The following is an 18,505-nucleotide window of genomic DNA, read 5'->3' on the forward strand; positions in this document are numbered from 1 at the left end:
TAAAGGCTTTGACTGTGTGGATCACAACAAACTGGAAAATTCTTAAAGAGATGGGAATACCAGACCACCTTATCTGCCTCTTGAGAAACCTGTATGTGGGTCAAGAAGCAACAGTTAGAACTGGGCATGGAACAGTGGACTGGTTCAAAATTGGGAAAAGAGTATGCCAAGGCTGTATATTGTCACCCTGTTTATTTATCTTATATGCAGAATACATCATGTGAAATGCTGGACTGATGAATCACAAGCTGGAATCAAGATTGCTGAGAGAAATATCAGCAACCTCAGACATTCAGATGATACTACTTTAATGGCAGAAAGTGAAGAGGAACTGAAGAACCTCTTGATGAAGGTGAAAGAGGACAGTGAAAAAACTTGAAACTCAACATTAAAAACTAAGATCATGGCATCTGGTCCCATTACTTCGTGGCAAATAGAAGGGGGGGAAATGGAAGCAGTGAAAGATTTTATTTTCTTGAACTCCGAAATCACTGCAAACAGTGACTGCAACCATGAAATTTAAAAATGTTTGCTCCTTGGAAGGAAAGCTATGACAAACTTGTGCTGTGCTGTGCTTAGATGCTCTGTCATGTCCAACTCTTTGCAACCCCATGGACTGTAGCCTGCCAGGGTCCTCTGTCCATGGGAATTCTCCAGGCAAGAATACTGGAGTGGGTTGCTATTCCCTCCTCCAGGGGATCTTCCCAACCCATGGATCAAATTCAGGTCTCCTGCATTGCAGGTGGATTCTTTACCATCTGAACCAACAGGGAAGCCCAACAATCCTGGAGTGGGTAGCCTATCCCTTCTCCCAGGGATCTTCCTGACCCAGGAATTGAACTGGGGTATCCTACATTTCAGGCATATTCTTTACCAGCTGAGCTACCAGGGAAGCCCATGACAAACCTAGACAGTATATTAGAAAGCAGAGACATCACTTTACCAACAAAAATCTGTATAATCTAAGCTATGGTTTTGCCAGTAGTCATTTATATATGTGAGAGTTGAACCATAAAGAAGGCTGAGTGCCAAAGAACTGATGCTTCTGAATTGTGGTACTGGAGAAGACTCTTGAGAGTCCCTTTGGACCACAAAGAGATCAAACTAGTCAATCCTGAAGGAAATCAACCGTGAACATTCATTGGAAGGTCTGATGCTGAAGCTGCAATACTTGACTACTTGATGTAAAGAGCTGACTCTTTGAAAATGACCCTGATGCTGTGAAAAATTGAAGGCAAAAGGAAAAGGATGTGGTGAGGATGAGATAGTTAGATAGCATCACTGACTTAATGGACATGAATCTGAGCAAACTCTGGAAGATAGTGAAGGACAGAGGAACCTGGTGTGCTACAGTCCATGAGGTTGCAAAAAGTCAAACATGACTTAGCAACTGAAGAACAACATATGAAAAACTGTGACATAGAGATGTTAAGTAACTTACCCATGGGCCCACTGCCAGGAAGTGGTGGGGCTGTGATGGACACCTGTACTGTCTGATTCCAGAGGTTGTGCTTTGAATTACTAAACTTTTAGCCAGTACTTTGACCACTAGACACCTTTGCTCACCTCTCTCTTCTACTCATCATCATCAAAGTTATTAAAATATGATGTCAAAATTGCATCTAAAAGTAATGTAGATCGATAAGTCTAAAGTGAGAGGACCATTCTCTTGGTTGCCTATCATACAGCTATTAAGGCAACTGAGATCAATGTAATGGGTTTGGCAGCAACATCACACCCTGGGCTCTACCTCAACTTGCATTTAACTCAAATAACACTTGCCCTTTTTTAAAAAACCAGGTCACCCCAATTTGTGATTTTTTTGACTGTGCTGGGGTTTTGTTGCTATGCATGGGTTTTCTCTAGTTGAGGCAAGCAGGGGCTACTCTCTAGTTTCAGTGCAAGGGCTTCTCTTGTTGTGAAATGTGGGCTCTGGGCGCTTGGACTTCAGTGGTTGTGGTGCACAAGATTCATTGCCCCTTGGCATGTGAAATCTTCCCAGATCAGGAATTGACCCCATGTCCCCTGCATATTCTTAACCCCTGGACCACTGGGGAAATTCCCAATGTATGACTTTTGTAATTGACTTTTGAATGTTAAGAGTAGGATTTGGTATATTTATTCTTGTCAAATCTTTTTCTACAACTCAGTAAAAAACTAAAATGGATTTGCATGTGGACATAGTATATAATCATTTGATGGTTTAGAGTAATAGGATTGTAATAAGATTTTTTTTATTTTCAAATTTATTTCATTTATGGTTGTCATGATGTTATTGTGCAAGAGATAAAAACTGGTTACGGGAAAAATTGACTTTTTAGTTTTGGCCCGTCCTTTCAACTTGTTCAAAGCTTTGTAACACGTGCCCATCAGAATCCATCTGCCGAACAGAGTGGCTGTCCTGGCCAGCTGAGCAGCATGTGCACATGGCAAATCCAACCTATTTTCTTCCAAGTCACTGGGGTCTCAACATTCAGTCCTGGGGCAGGGATAAATCCTCACTGTATGCAGTTCAACCAAGAAACTTCCTGTCCTGAGTTCATATATGCTCAGTAGCAATGTGTCAATAGTGTAGAAGATTACAAGTTGGAGTCCATTGCCAGCTAGGAGCTTGTTGTCAGGTTCTGGTTAGAATGAGCCGAGTCCACCACTGAACATTTCAGCAGACACTTGGGGAGAACCTATCACACTGTGGGCTAACCAGATGCACAAATGCAGTCCTCATCCTCAGCCACGTGCCATCAGCAGTCTGGTCTTGTCTCTGAGGCACTACCATTGAGTCATCAGTCTTGGTCCTGGAGATGTTAGTAGACAGCTCCAGGAAGTGCCTCATTTTGAGTGACATCATCATGAACAAGAGAGACATCTTTCCAGGAGCGTGTTGTATCATACCCCATTCCTGAATGTCCTGTCTGAAACTCCACCTTTTCCAGGAAGCCTCTCATTTTAATTAAAAGGAAAGTACTACAGAGTGGTGGGGGTGGGAGGGTCCTCTCCTTCATGACATTTCTTTGTTGGAAAACCTTCCGTGGCTCCGGGAGCTCCGAGCCCAAGCCTGACCTCTCCACCTAAGACTCGAGCTGGGATGCTCTGGCCCCAGCCGGCTGACTCAGCATTAATTCCTCCTCCAGTGTCTCAGCCGGGCAGCCTCTGCATCGTCCCTGGACAGTCCGTGCTTTCCCCCATCATTCTTGCTCAGATTGCTCCCTTTCTTGGAATGCCCCTGGTCGTCTTCCACCAGCTGGATTTTGCCTTTCCAGTCCTCCAAGACCCTGGTCAAGTTCTCCCTCTCCCTGAAAACTTCCCTGAAGGCTCCAGCTCTCACAGACCCTGTTTCTGTGGAGAGAGAGGGAGTTATAGTCTCTACCACATAGTTCAGCACTGCTATGTATGTTCTCATCTTATCTGATGGATATTCTTGTTTCACCAATGACGTGGCAGCACTTTTATTATGGGACCCATGGATTTTATTCCTGCTGGGCTGGGTGAGTGTAGATGGTATAAATATGTGCTGGCTTTTTTTTTTTTCCCCCTTTTTAAAATGCATTTATTTGACTGTATTGGGTCTTAGTTGCAGCATGCAGGATTTTCATTGTGTCATGTGGGATTTTTCACTGCAGTGCACAGACTCTCTAGTTGTGATACTTGGGCTCAGTAGTTAGGTTACTCGGGCTTAGTGGCTCCAAGGCATATGGGATCTTAGCTCCTTGACTAGGGATCGAACCTAAGTCCTCTGAATTACAAGGTGGATTCTTAACCACTGGGCCACCAGGGAAGTCCCTGGCTGGGTTTTTCTTCTTTTTATTGTTGTCGTTGCTTTATCCCAGGATAAAACCATCATGTTTTCTGATCTTATCAGTCACCCCCCCATCCCCATGTACATCTCCCTTATTGCCCAATGAATGGGACTCTTCACTTTCCATAATCCTGCCATAAACCACAGCGTTGATGGTGGTGTTTGCTTGTCTTCAAATCCCCATGTGGATTTTGAGCTTTCCCAGGGGCTCCTCCATCCTGTCCTGCTCTGCCCGAGGTCTTTGGTCAGACAGGAGGCATTGGTAAACGATCATTGCCTTGCTCAGCTCAGGGCGCCCCACAGCCGTGAGCCTCTTTTTCTCCGGGACTCCTAGAGGGGAGGTGTTGGCCCACTCACAGTCTGTAAAGATGTCTTTTCTCATCATCAGGTTGAAACTGGAGTGGGACCCTGAGGCCGACCTCCATGCCGCTCACCAGCAGAGGGACTGTGAACTGTGAGTAACTTTGATTGGCGTTTTCTGAGCTAACTCAATAAGGTTATGGGTTAAAGACCAGCCCTGAACCTGATCATCCACAGCCATGCCTTGTGCAAGGGACACGCTTGACAGTGAGCCGGTCAGGAAGTGAAATACGGTGGACCTGTAATTAGATGAGGCCTGAATGTGATGAAGGGGCCCTTTAACAGGACGTCCTATTTAATTAGATTTTATTGATTGCGCATTACGGTGGGTCTGATGTGTTCTGTGTGTCATGAGTGCTGGAGAGGGAAATTCTTGAGTTTGCAAGGCCAGGCCAGACCCCAGCCACTATGGTCTGGGAGCCAAGAGTGGGAGGCTTTGAGAGGAGGAACCAGGCCAAGTTCAGAGCTCACACTTGCTTTTATGTCTGGTTGTTTCTGGAGAGACAGGAGGGAGGGAAAAGGAAATGCTGCTGGTCGCTTCCCTCCGGTCAGCCCAGGAACCACTGCACCTTCTGTGTGTGCGTATTTGCTCATCAGGTTCTCCCACTTGGCAGAAGTCTTCTAATCCGTAGGCCCTGGCCTCTGTTCAGTCTGCTCAGGGGAACTTCCTTTGGTAATCCAGCTAGAGGTGGTTTCTCCATCTTCTGGGTTTCTTTGCCTCATCCGTCTGCTGGGCATCTCTCTGCCTGCACAGTGCTGCGTGCCCTCATGAGGCTGAGCTCCTGGAGACTGGTCTGGGGTCCCCTGGTCCTTTATTCCAGCTGTGCCCGCCACCCCGGCCCTGCTCAGGCAGTGTCAGCTAGAAGGGCCTGCGGCTGGGCAACCTTCCCACTCTGCTTCGGGGGCTCCCGGGGCCCCAGCGGCTGCGACTTTGATAGTACATTGGCTCCCAACCAGTCCATGGAATTATAAATGATTAACCGTTATCAGCGCACATCTTCACCTCTGTGTAAAAATAGATTGACTGTAATGAGTATTTGAATAAATCATAAGAATGGCCGCCCCGCGATCGTCTAACATCCTGCCGATGGCTGCCCGGTGAGTGAGCAGGGCGCCGGCCCTACGCCTAATGGCCTGCGAGGCCGTGCCGGTGCCTCCGTGATTGACGGGTGCGGCTCCCAGGGCACCCCCTCTCAAGCCCCCGCTCGGAGGGGTCGATCCCCAGGCCCGGGTGTGGGAAAGGGTGCCTCCCTCCCTCCTGTTCCAGGAAAACCTACCTCAGAGATGGAGCCGAGGGGGCGGGAGGGGGGAACCAGGGTAGGAAGATAATGACCTTTGTGAGAATCGATGTCTGCTCGCGGCGGAGGTTAGAGGGACCCCATAAGTCAAGTCAAGTGTGAGAGGAGCAAGCCAAGCGTGAACTTCGTGAGAGCGGGCGAGTAGGGGAACTAGGTCTGCACGCATTCCGCCTGGGTCTGTGAGGTCAGCTGATGCCCGACCGGGGACCACCCAGCCTCGGGGAGCGCCCTCTCGGGGACACCTGGGACCCGCCCGCCCAGAGGACAGAGGCAGAGCAGGGATCTGCAGGTCCCGGGATGCTGAAATGGGATGATTCAAAGGATCTTTCAGGGAGCAGGATTTTGGCTCAGGCTGCCCCAGGCAGGGGAGCCTGCAGAGAAGGGAGCAGTCTCAAAGTCCGAAGTGAGAGCTGGATTTGAGAAGGAAAAGGCAAACATTCTAATTTAATTTGGGTGGTGTTCCAGTTCCTAGGGCTATGTAACAAACTACCCCAAGACTTAGTAACTTAACAACATTTGTTGAGCTCGTTTATTCTGTGAGTCAGGAGTCCAAACAGGGCATGGGGCCGGGGGGTACTGTCTCTGGTCCACAGGCCTGGGGTCTCCTCGGCGGCAGACGCTGAGTGCTGGAATCATCGGAAGGCTTGTTCACTTGTCACTCTGCGGGTGGATACCAACTGTCACCGAGGTGTTAGCTGGCATCAGACCCACATGCCCTCTCCACGTGACCTGGGCATCCTCATAACATGGGTGCCCTGAGGGAGCATCCCCTGAGAGGAGCCAGGAGCTGGGCGGGGCTGCCTGCCCAAGTCTGGCAGCGTTATCACTTCCACATGTTCCTCTGTTTGGGGTAGCTACAAAGGCTCACCTGGGTTTAGAGAAGGGGACATGGACACCCCTAATCCTGTCTCAAAGGAGGAATAGCCACAGCACATTCAATGAAGAATGTGAGGGGGGTGATATGTCATTGCAGCTGTCTTTGGCGAGGACACGCCCACAGCTAGTGTTCATCAGGTGTGGCAAAGCACAGCCTCCTGAGGCCGGCTAAGGAAACCCAGGCTTTCAAGAATCAAACTGTCTCTTAACTCACACAATGTCTGTGTTTGAAGCCTCCCCTGGAGGCTCCTCCCCTAGGCTCCTCCCCCTGGCAGGATTCCCTGAGGACATGCTGGTGTTGAGGCTCTGAAGTTGGTAGAAACCTCTACCCAACAGTCCTTCTCAGCAGGAGGGGCTCCAGTTTGCAGCCCACCGCTTGAGGTGCCAGGTCTGGAGAGGGAGTTAGACCTGTGACACAGACTCCACAAGCCTTGAGCCCTTCATTCCCTGGTGTGTAGCTCCTACCCCCACCCCCCAGCCCATGGCTTTCCAAGATGGGAGACTCGGCTTTGGCCAAAGATTGGATGAAGAGGTCCATGCCTAGATGGGGCCCAGGGCAGGCCACAGTCTGCTTTGTCCCCGCACCTTCATACACTCACTCACACACAACACTCTCACACACATTCACACACACTCACTCACACACACACAACACTCACATAACACTCTCACACACATTCACTCACACACATAACACTCACACTCACACACATAACACTCTCACACACATAACACTCACACACACACCACACACACACAGTTACACACATAACGCTCTCACACACATTCACTCACACACACTCACTCACACACAACACTCTCACACACATTCACACACACTCGCTCACACACACACACACACATAACACTGTCACACACATAACACTCTCACACACATTCACTCACACATTCACTCACACACACTCACACTCACACACATAACACTCTCACACACTCACACACTCACTCACACACACACACACTTACACACATAATGCTCTCACACACATTCACTCGCACACTCACACACACGCAACACTCACACACCCACTCACACTCACACACATAACACACATTCACTCACACAATCACACACACAACACACACACACTCACACTCACACACATAACGCTGTCACACACATTCACTCACACACACACTCACACTCACATACATAACACACACACATTCACTCACACACACACTCACACTCACATACATAACACACACACATTCACTCACACACACAACACACACACTCACACTCACATAACACACACATTCACTCACACATACTCACTTGTGCACACACACAACACTCACACACTCACACTCACACACATAACACTCTCACATTCACTCACACATACTCACTCATGCACACACACACACACACACACACACACATACACACACTATCCCCTGTGGGAGGCAGAACCCTGTCCTTTGCTGTTTTCCTGAACCAGTTGCAGCCAAGCTTTGAAAGAGAATCTGAGTCCTCTGGATGCCCTGTCCTGACTTAAGGGGTTACAAACAGAACTCAAGCAGCCAAAGAGTTGAAGGAGAACCAGTTCGTTTCTCCAGAGATATGAGAATGGCTAGTGATGGTGATGGACAGGGAGGCCTGGTGTGCTGCGATTCATGGGGTCACAGAGAGTCGGACACGACTGAGCGACTGAACTGAACTGAACTGAACTGAGTGACTAAAGGGAGGGGGTAGGGAAGAGAGGGCAGAGAGGCATGGTTTTGATGAAAAGGTTTGGAGGGAGCATCTGGAGTCTTCCGCAAGTTGGCTAAATATTAATATTAATAACCATGTTAGTTGAGCACCTACTATATGCTAGACACTCTGATCAGCATGTGATGGGCATGTTCCCCTTAAACCCTCACACTGCTTTATGAGACACTGTTATTATCTCAGAGGTACCTACAGAAAGGGAGCAGAGGTTCAGAGACCAGAGAGGAACCCTAGTCAGGAATACAGTAAGTTAGTCACAGACCTCAAATCAAACTTAAGACTATTCTAGTGATTAACTTTATCCTGTGGCTCTAAGAAACCCAGTTTACTCTCCTGTAAAAGGGGGAAGTCTAATGACCTCACCTCCAATGTCACCCTCAGTCCTTCCTTATATTCCAAATGTGCAGAAAAGATTCTTGGAACTGGCTTTGTTGCTGTTCATTTGCTAAGTCATGTCCAACTGTTTGTGACCCCATGGACTGCAGCACACCAGGCTTCCCTGTCCTTCACCATCTCCTCCAAGTTTGCTCAAACTCATGTCCATTGAGTTGATGATGCCCTCCAACCATCTCATCCTCTGTCTCCCCCTTCTCCCCCTGCCCTCAATCTTTCCCAGCATCAGGGTCTTTTCTAATGAGTCAGTTCTTTGCATCAGGTGGCCAAAGTACTGGATCTTCAGCTTCAGCATCAGTCCTTCCAATGAATATTCAGGACTGATTTCCTTTAGGATTGACTGGTTGGATCTCCTTGCAGTCCAAGGGACTCTCAAGAGTCTTCTCCAACACATTTCAAAAGCATCAATTCTTCGGCACTCAGCTTTCTTTATAGTCCAACTCTCACATCCATACATGACTACTGAAAAAACAATAGCTTTGACTAGACAGACCTTTGTTGGCAAAGTAATGTTTCTGCTTTTTAATATGCTATCTAGGTTGGTCATAGCTTTTTTTCCAAGTAGCAAGTGTCTTTTAATGTCACGGCTGTAGTCATCATCTGCAGTAATTTTGGAGCCCAAGAAAATAAAGTCTGTCATTTTTTCATTGTTTCCCCATCTATTTGCCATGAAATGATGGGACCAGATGCCATGATTTTAGTTTTTTGAATGTTGAGTTTTAAGCCAGCTTTTTCACTCTCCTCCTTCGCCTTCATCAAGAGGCTCTTCAGTTCCTCTTTGCTTTCTGCCATAAGGGTGGTGTCATCTGCATATCTGAGGTTATTGATATTTCTCCAGGCAACCTTGATTCCAGTTTGTGCTTCATCCAGTCCAGCATTTTGCATGATGTACTCTGCATATAAGTTAAATAATCAGGGTGACAATATACAGCCTTGACGGACTCCTTTCCCGATTTGGAACCAGTCTGTTGTTCCATGTCCAGTTCTAACTTTTGCTTCTTGACCTGCATACAGATTTCTCAGGAGGCTGGTCAGGTGGTCTGGTATTCCCATCTCTTGAAGAATTTTCCACAGTTTGTTGTGATCTGCATAGTCAAAGGCTTTAGCATAGTCAATAGAACAGAAGTAGATGTTTTTTCTGGAATTCTCTTGCTTTTTTGATGATCCAATGGATGTTGGCAATTTGATCTCTGGTTCCTCTGCCTTTTCTAAATCCAGCTTGAACATCTGGAAGTTCTCAGTTCATGTACTGTTGAAGCCTCACTTAGAGGATTTTGAGCATTACGTTGCTAGAATGTGAGATGGGTGCAATTGTGTGGTAGTTTGAACATTCTTTGGCATTGCCTTCCTTTGGGATTGGAATGAAAACGGAACTGGCTTAGACATCTCTAAAGTGGAGATTGAGTGTGGACATGGGTCCGTGTGGAAGCGTGGAATGATTTCCTCTTCTCTCCTTTCCTCTTTCATGAAACTTGAGTCAGGAAACCAATGTTTAATTTGGGCAGGTGACGGAAACAGATAAAAGCCTCAAAGACCATTTGTATTTTCAAGGCTCAACTTGGGGGTGGAGCATCGGGTGTGAGGCCCAAAGCTGAGGTTGAAGCTTAAGCCCTGTGACTTAGAACCTCTATGATTCTGGACACATCTCTTTGGTCTTTAGATTCCTCCTCTCTGGGATGGAAATAGGATTGTACATGGGTCCCAGGGTGGCTTGGGGACTAAATGAAATTCAGTATGTAGGAGCTTTAGGGCCATTCCTGGCACACATTAGATACAATGTAATGGTTCAGCCATCCCCTCCCCCAGTATTTAAGGAAAAGAGTGGAGTTGGAAAGACTGTTCCTTTCCATTGCTTCTGATGGAAATGGTCAAGCATCTTTCCTTTAACTGTACTCTCCGTAAAAGTTCACTCATAAACTATTGATATTTTAATAATACACATTAGCATCTTGTCCTTTGACAGATGAATATTGAATGAGCAATAAAGAGGCAAAAGAGTAACCAGGTATGTGGCTATGGGGAAGCGGTTCTCAGAGGAAAGGCTCCTCTCTGGGGAGCTTGTGACTGGCCTCTCTCTCTCTAGTGACCCCTGAGAAACAGCTGTTAGGAGCTCAGAATCTGGCCCAGCCCAGCCCAGTCAGCAGAATTTGCCCCCGGTTTTCTTTCACTTGGCTGGAGGAGACTCGGGGAAAAGACAGAAAAAGGTCATTAAAGAGATGCTGAAGGTCCCGACTTTTCACCCTCCTGTGAAATTCCTGGAATCTCTCCTCTCTCTTTGAGGAAAGTGCTGGCTTCTTCCCCACCTATGGTGTCCTGCTCTATAAGTGAAGAGTCCTCAAACAATGTGCCCACAAGAAATCAGGCTATGAGCTTAGAAATAACTTAGCCAGCTTCCATCTCCTCTCTGTCCTCTGCCCACCAAGACTTGACGGGCACCTGTGCTCGGGGCGTGTATGTGTGAAGGTTTACAAGATAGAACATCCTACCTTTGCAACTCGGCTCCAGCCCTGCCGCCAAGAGCCTCCGGTTTTTCCGTGGCCTCCATCTGGGCTGGGAGTCCTTGAGTGTGCAGAGAACAGTGACAGGGGGCTCTTCGTCGGTCCGGCTTAATTGGTGTGATTTAATGGCGTTGGTGGCGAATTCAGATTTATACGGCTTTCTGAGCTGCAAATCTGCTTTCTAAATGTAGAATTTTTGTGGAGTGGTAAAAAATAATGGCTGTTCTGTGATTCCTGCCTCCCGAGCTAGGAGATTGCAATTTACATTATGCAAATAGACATTATGCAATCAAGGCACTTTAGCAGGAATCTGGCGACAGAGAGGCCGCTGATGAGCTATGAGGTCCGCAGCCGCGACTGGAAGGGTCCTGGAAGAGCAGAGATGCAGTGGGGGGTGGGGGGGTAGAGGGGGCCGGGTCTGTTCCGCTGGCCCGAGGAGGCACCGTGGAGCCGGGCCCAGAGATGAACGCTTCCGGGGGGGCTGCCAAAGCGACTCTCTCAATTAATGGCTTTGTTTAATCATACCCCCTGTCCAGAGGAGTATTGTCTTACGGATAATTTCGTTTGCCTAACGAGATTTTGCTAATTAAATCTCCTTTCAGTTGGTGTGACTATGCCTGCAGGAGTCAGGGCTATCTGGAGTCTCCTCCATAAACCTTTCTGGAGAGGAGTTGGGAAGAGGGACAGAGGGAGGGGAGAGGAGGAAGGGAGGGAGGGGAAACTTCCCTGATGCGAGCAGGCCTGGAGAAGCTTCCAGCAGGGTTTGGAAGTACCAAGTGGCTGCCACCACCCACCTGGCCTTTCTCTCCTGTTCTCTGGAAATACGGGTACTTCAAAATCTTTGTTCAGCCTGAGGGATTTCCCCATTGTCTGCTTCCTCTGTGGCTCCTGTCACCTCCACCATTATCCCTTCTTAAGTTCTTCCCGATTCTCAGGAGCTTCTGTGAGCTTTCCAGGCACTGATTCTAGCAGCTCTAGCTGCGGTTGGTGATGGTGGCGCTGTGGGAACCCTCCCCTGGCCTCCGCTGTTAGCCAGCCAGCCTGGCTCTTCAGAGAGGAAGATTGGCCAAATTGGCCGTTTCTCCAGGGATAATTGAATGAATCAAAGGGGAGAAAACCTTGTCAAATTCATGTTTGACAGAGGCAGCCAGGGGGAGCCCCCAGAATGTGAGGGAGCCTAGCTCTGGGCCTGCAACAGCTGGAGATTAATAAATGCTGTTGTGAGCATGTGCCACTGTCACACCTGTGCTCCTGCCACCCCAGGGGGTTCTTTACTGTCTACGGCTTCTGGGGCCTGGCTGGCCAGGGCCACACAGTTCAGCTTTGTCTACCTGCCAGCTTCATCTCCTGCCCGCCTTGCAGCTCCCTCCTCCCCATTACTTACAGACACTCCTACTCCTGGTACTCAGAATGCCAGGTTGTTCAGTTTCCCCAAATACTCTGTGTAACTTCGCACATCAGGGCCTCTGCGCTTGCTGCTCCCTCCATCCGGAATCTCCTCGGCCTGGATAGACCTACTCCTCCTGCAATGCCCAGCTTATGCATCTCTTCTCTGACTACCATTGACAGGGCTTCCTGCCTTTCCTGAAAGGCTGCTGTCCTTCCACATCCTGTATGTCGTCACAGGACCTCAAACATAGGTATCTGTATGTCTAGCCAAGCTAAGAACTGAATCTTATTCTTCTCCTGATCCCAGTACCTAGAATCATGCCTGGCCACAGTAGGCCCCTACAGGTTTGGCTGAATGGAAATCGAATGAATGAGCCAAGGGGAAGAGGGTGGAGTGATGAGAGGTCTTCTCCATTAAGTCCTCCAAACCCCAGGATGAGTGATGGTGGTGCGGCCACAGGAGACTGACTTCTGTAGGGGCTTTGCAGAGTTACTTGTTCCTCCATTACCTTTAGTTCCTGTGTGGGAAAGTCCTAATTCCCTCTGTGTGCCAGGCCCTGCAGTAGGTATGTCAGCATCTCCTGACAAGGATCCTGTGGGGTGGATATTGTTTTTGCAGAGGGCACTGAGGCTTATCTGTCCTCATCATAGAGTGAGGCAGTGCTTGCCTATAATTGGGCCCAATGGTGGGGCCCCAGCAGGCTCTAGGTAGGTGAAAGCTCCTATGCTTCCAAGCCTTTCCTCCCCATCTATCCATCCATCCAACCAGCCCATACATCTACCCATCCAATCAATCCATCCATCCATCCATTCATCCACTGTTCCATCCATTCATCCATCCACTCATCCACCCATACATTTGTCTATCCATCCATCCATCTATCCATCCATTCATCCATCCATCTATTCATTCATCCATCCATCCATTCATCCATCCATCTATTCATCCATTCATCCACCCATACATTCGTCTATCCATCCATCCATCTATCCATCTATTCATCCATCCATCCACTCATCCACCCATACATTTGTCTGTCCATCCATCCATCCAACCATCCATCTCTTCATCCATCCATCCATCCATCCCATTCTATCACATTCCATCCTGTCTATCCATCCTGACTACAACCTAAGCTGCCCTGGATGTGTATCACACACTGGGCTCTCCCCGTGCTGGAATGCCTGGATTGCTGCACTGGGAGAACTTGTGTGTGTGTTGGGAGATGGGTGAAGCTGAGGCCCCACAGACAGTCTCCAGATGCTGGCTGTGGTCTGTTGCCCAACTAGAAGGGGGGCTGTGAGATTTTTTAAGGAGTCTGCAGTCCATGCTGGGGAGCATGAGAAGAAATGGCTCATATCCTCCTATATGATAAGGGAATATGCCTCTTGCTTGTGTGTGTGCAGGCTGTAGGGTGTGCGTGTGTGCGCGCGCGCGCGCGCGCGTGTGTGTGTGTGTGTGTGTGTGGCAGTGTTTGAAGATAGTGCTTTATGTTTTTGTCTGTTCCTGAGTTTCAGTGCTTTGCTTTTTGCCCTGATGTTTTCCCCTTGGTGCCAATGTTCTGTCTCTTCATTAAGGCTTCCAGTCATCTTAACATCCCACCATGATCTATGCTCTGAGTCTGAAGGGTCTCTCAGTACATAATAGGTGCTCAACAAATACTCCGTGAGGCACTGAATCAGTGAATGAGTCAGCAAGCATGCCCTTTGCTATCAGGACGTCTTGAACTTGAACTCTAGTTCTGTTCTTTAGGTAGCTGGGAACTTGGGATTTAATTTTCTCATCCAGAAAGCAAAAATACTAATACTGCCTATTCCATCTTTCTCGAAGGGTCATTGGTGGAAGATTATAAGAGATACATGAAAGTGTTTTATAAACTATAAAGCACTATGCAAGTATAAGAGGTTATTATTATAATGGTTATTACGCTTGAAGTGATCATTGTGTTTGAAAATTAAGGATTCTGTTTTCAGGAATATAAAATCACCCAGATCTTGTTGGAACTCTTGAGACGTATGGAGTAAGCATCACAGGAACTGATTCCACATTGGCCTAACTATGGGAACTTTCGGGGGCTGGGGTGGGAGAAGGGGTCTGGTGAAAATGGCGCAGGCAGATCTTCATTTGTGCTACCTACCCACCATGTGGACCCACACACACGGTCTCTCTTGAGTCTCAGCTGCTGCCAGGGTTTCTACGTTCATTATTTTTGCGTATGCTGTTCCCTCTGCTAGGTAAACTCTTCTTTTCTCCTCTGGTCTTTTGACACTGTCATGCCAAGTTGCTGCCCTGTCCCTGGGCTCCCAGGTTACCAAGTTTACCTCCCTGAAGGCATTTATCATGTGGACCAGGGACTGTGAAGTCTGCCTCCTGGAACACAACACGCACCTCCAGGGCAGGTGGCAGGTGTCACTCATGACTGTAGTTCCAGAGGTAGGGAATGGATGAATGGATGGATGAGTGGATGGATGAATGGACGGATGGGTGGGTGGGTGAGTTGGATGGATGGGTGGGTGGATGGATTGATGGGTGGGTGGGCAGGTGGATGGATGGATGGGTGGGCGGGTGGATGGGTGGTTGGATGGATGGATGGTTGGGTGGATGGATGGATGGGTGAAAGGTGAAGGAGTGCTTGGGACTTGGTAGATGCACAGAGTTTGAACTTTTGAAGCACTCTAAGCTGTAGGGGAAGGTGAGGAAGAAGCAGCTTCAGAGAAATTAGCACTGCTGCGTAAATAACCCCCAAATCTCTGAGAGTTCCCACCCACTCTCAGGTCCAAAGGGTCAAGTAGGCTGATCTTCCCTGGGGTCCCTGGGGTCCTCAGTCCCATGCAGGTTGGTGACGGGCCATCAGCCAGGCAAGCAGTGAGGCATCAGTGTTGGGGCTGAGACCCGAGGAGGGGGCGCCGGCCTGTCATGGTTCCCCAGAGGTGAGCTGCCACCCATATAGGGAGGCAGGTGCTGCCTACCGCCATCCCCAGCACCCCCAGATCCTGTCTGCTGGTGAAGTCAGTCCCAGCTGGTGAAGAATCTGCCGGAAGCCCTCCCGGGACCCTGGCTCTGGCGCCTTCTCCCTGTGTTTGGAGGCATCTTGTCTCCACCTTGCTCTGGCCTCTCCCCCACGCCCTCGCGCTCCCAGCACCGCTCCTCCCGGATCCCCCAGGCAGCTGCAGCCAAGTGCCAGGGGGCTGGGAGGCTTTTCATTACCGAATGCACTGAACCTATTTGTGAGTGTTTTGCAAAGTGTTTAATCCAAGGTGTTCCCTCAATTAAATTAGTGCAAACATCTGTGTCCCACATCCACCTCCATTTGCATTCTCTGCCATTTATTACAGCGGGAAATGGGAAGGCACCTTAGGAATACTTAGGACTGAATTAGGCTAGCTTGGGGTGAGTGTCGGGGTGGGCGTCTCAGGGTGCCTATGAGGTTGGTCCACAAGGCGGATACATCTCCAGGCTGGAACTGGTGGAGGCAGGGGGCCACGCAGGGGATGTGTCTGGTTTGGGGACCACCCGGTCTTGTGGGGGAGGCTGGATGAGTTCAATTAAGGCCCCTGATCCACGTGGTGCTAATGGTAAAGAACCCGACTGCCAATGAAGGAGACATAAGAGACAGGGTATTGATCCCTGGGTCGGGAAGATCCCCTATAGGAGGAAATAGCAAAGCACTCCAGTATTCTTGCTTGGAGAATTCCATGGAGAGGAGCTTCACAGGCTACAATCCATGGGATACCAAGGAGTAGGACATGACTGAAGTGACTTAGCATGATCCCCAACTGCCCAAATGTCAGTACCTGCAGAAGCAGGAGGAATTCACTGCAGTTGCTTTATAACTAAACTCATTTAAAAAAACAACAAAAAAAACGCTGTATCACATTCAAGTGACCCACCTGGGTTTCTCCCTGGAGGAGACATTTCCTGCTGGGAGGGGGTTTTTTCATCATGAAATGGCTCAGCCTTGGTGGCTTGGCTGAGTGTGGGTGGCAGCACAGTTCTCCATACCGCATAGATCCCCAGGACTGTCGAGGACTTTGGGAGTCCTACTGTTATCCTAATCCAGGAGGCACTGAAGAAGCATAGCTTCTGCTCAGTGCGTTTTACCTGTCATAACCCTCCCCCCAGCCCTCTGAGGCAGGGTCTCTAAAAACAAGACAGATCAGAGAGCCTGGCTTAATCAGACAGAGTGAGCAACACACTCAGTATTGGTCCATAGCTAGAAAGAGGAGCGGAGTGGTTGTGAACTCAGGTCTACACGACCCCGGAGAAGATGTATGTACTTCCTGCCACACTAGGACATCTCTTGGGAATGAAGCAGCTGACTTTGGGTCAGAGACCTTGCCCTCTCCCCAGATGTCATGGCCAGGACACCCTGGCTGGGCTGTGCAGAGGCCCCTGGCCCTAGCCTGCCTGCCTCTATTTGTTGTTCGGTCTCTAGGTCGTGTCTGACTCTTTGTGACCCCATGAACTGCAGCACGGAGGCTTCCCTGTCCTTAACTATCTCCCAGAGTTTGCTCAAACTCATGTCCACTGAGTCGGTGATGCCATCCAACCATCTCATCCTCTGTCACCCCCCTCTCCTTTTACGTTCAATCTTTTGTTATAATTGATGAACCCACATTGCCACATCATCACTCGGGGACTGTAGTCAGTGACCAGGTTCACTCTTGTCATTGTACATTCTGTGGGTTTGGATAAATGTGTAATCAACAAGCAGTTATCGCTATCAGTTCAGTTCAGTCACTCAGTCATGTCCGACTCTTTGTGACCCCATGGACTGCAACATGCCAGGCTTTCCTGTCCATCACCAACTTCCAGAGCTTGCTCAAATTCACATCCACCGAGTCAGTGATGCCACCCAACCATCTCATCCTCTGTCGTCCCCTGCTTCTCCTGCCTTCAATCGTTGCCAGCAGCGGGGTCTTTTCCAAGGAGTCAGTTCTTCACATCAGATGGCCAAAGTATTGGAGCTTCAGCTTCAGCATGAGTCATTCCAATGACTAGTCAGTTTGATCTCCTTGTCATCCAAGGGACTCTCAAGAGCCTTCAGGTGGCATAAACTTGGATGCCTAGGGGCTTCAATGGTGACTTATCTGAGAGAAGGGATTCCTGGTTTTTGTGGGGTGGGGCAGGGAGGAAAAGGAGAGGGAGTGAGGAAGAGGTTCATGGGATACTCAAGGACTTAGAGATCGCTGAATTCTTTGGCACTAAATAGGAAAACTGAGGCTCAAAGGAGGCAGCCCCTTGCCCAAGGCCACGGAGGGTTTACTGGTAGAGGCTGGACTGGAACCTAGGGCCCCTACCTCCTGGCCAGGGAGTGATGTCAGGGCCTGGGGAGGCTGTAGGGGTTCTGTAGGATGTGCTGGCTTTCTAGATATAAAGTGTGTAAGTCAAAGCTGGAGAAGGAACCAGGGTGAGAAGGGGATGGAAGGCTGCTATGGACTCGTCTATTAAGGATGATTCTGGACACCTTTAATGAAGAATCTCCCAGGTCCTAGAGGGCTACTGGCCAAGTCTGACCTAGAGCGTGTCTGCACCAGGACCTAGAGGTCTACCTAGGGATGTCCAGTGGCTGTAGAACCTGGGGAGACTGGAGGAGTCCCGAAACTTTGGACTGTGCACCTATGGGTGTCCAGCTCACCTCCCCCTTCCCAATCTGCCCAGGGAGGTGGCTGGAGGAACAGGGTGCAATGGACTCAAACTCCAGTTCCCTCTCCCTCTTCCTCCCCGATGAGACAGGACCAGGTCTTAGCCTTAGTTTCCCCATCTGTTAAAGAATAATAAAACCTCATCTTACAAGATCTTTGGGAAAATCAAAGGAAATAGTAGGCATGCTTGACCCTACTTCTGAAAACAGAGCACTGTTGTTTTCCATTCTTCTCAATGGCTCAGGTCTAATTTCCCCTCTAGACTCCGAACTGGATACAAGGGGCCAGGGGTTCTATTGAGCCAAGGGTGGGAAGCCCCTATCTCAGCCCCTCCACCTCCTCTTCTCTTCCCTCCTTCCCTCCCTCTCTCATCAGAAGACTTTAATAAATGCATCTCAGCATGTGGTCCTGCCTGGGGCTTTATAAGAATGAATTGCTTATCCCGGCCACAGTACTTCCTAGAAATGACAATCTACAATCAACACACATTTATTAAGCACCACTGTGTGTG

At 48.9% G+C, this 18,505-nt stretch overlaps 1 protein-coding gene and 1 long non-coding RNA gene across 7 annotated transcripts in view; one reads left to right on the forward strand and one right to left on the reverse strand.

The window, feature by feature from the left end:
• The window catches only part of PKNOX2 (PBX/knotted 1 homeobox 2), a 292,403-nt gene that overhangs the window by 79,786 nt on the left and 194,112 nt on the right, over nucleotides 1–18,505 (forward strand). For 3 of the 6 annotated variants that reach the window (XM_070457344.1, XM_070457349.1, XM_070457347.1), the window contains exon 2: nucleotides 4,185–4,250. The exons of 1 other annotated variant lie outside the window; for it this stretch is intronic. The gene's annotated coding sequence lies outside the window, so the exon portion shown is untranslated. Of the gene's footprint in view, nucleotides 1–210; nucleotides 353–4,184; nucleotides 4,251–18,505 lie in introns of all 6 variants that reach the window. 2 more of the 6 variants (XM_070457345.1, XM_070457348.1) reach the window with 1 other exon arrangement.
• Nucleotides 5,953–11,350, reverse strand: LOC139031738 (uncharacterized). The gene is made up of 2 exons (XR_011484210.1): nucleotides 10,948–11,350; nucleotides 5,953–6,114 (listed from the first exon to the last, which is right to left on the reverse strand). It is a non-coding gene; the product is annotated as an uncharacterized lncRNA (long non-coding RNA).

This window comes from Odocoileus virginianus, chromosome 28, assembly GCF_023699985.2.
Source record: "Odocoileus virginianus isolate 20LAN1187 ecotype Illinois chromosome 28, Ovbor_1.2, whole genome shotgun sequence".
Taxonomy (NCBI): domain Eukaryota; kingdom Metazoa; phylum Chordata; class Mammalia; order Artiodactyla; family Cervidae; genus Odocoileus; species Odocoileus virginianus.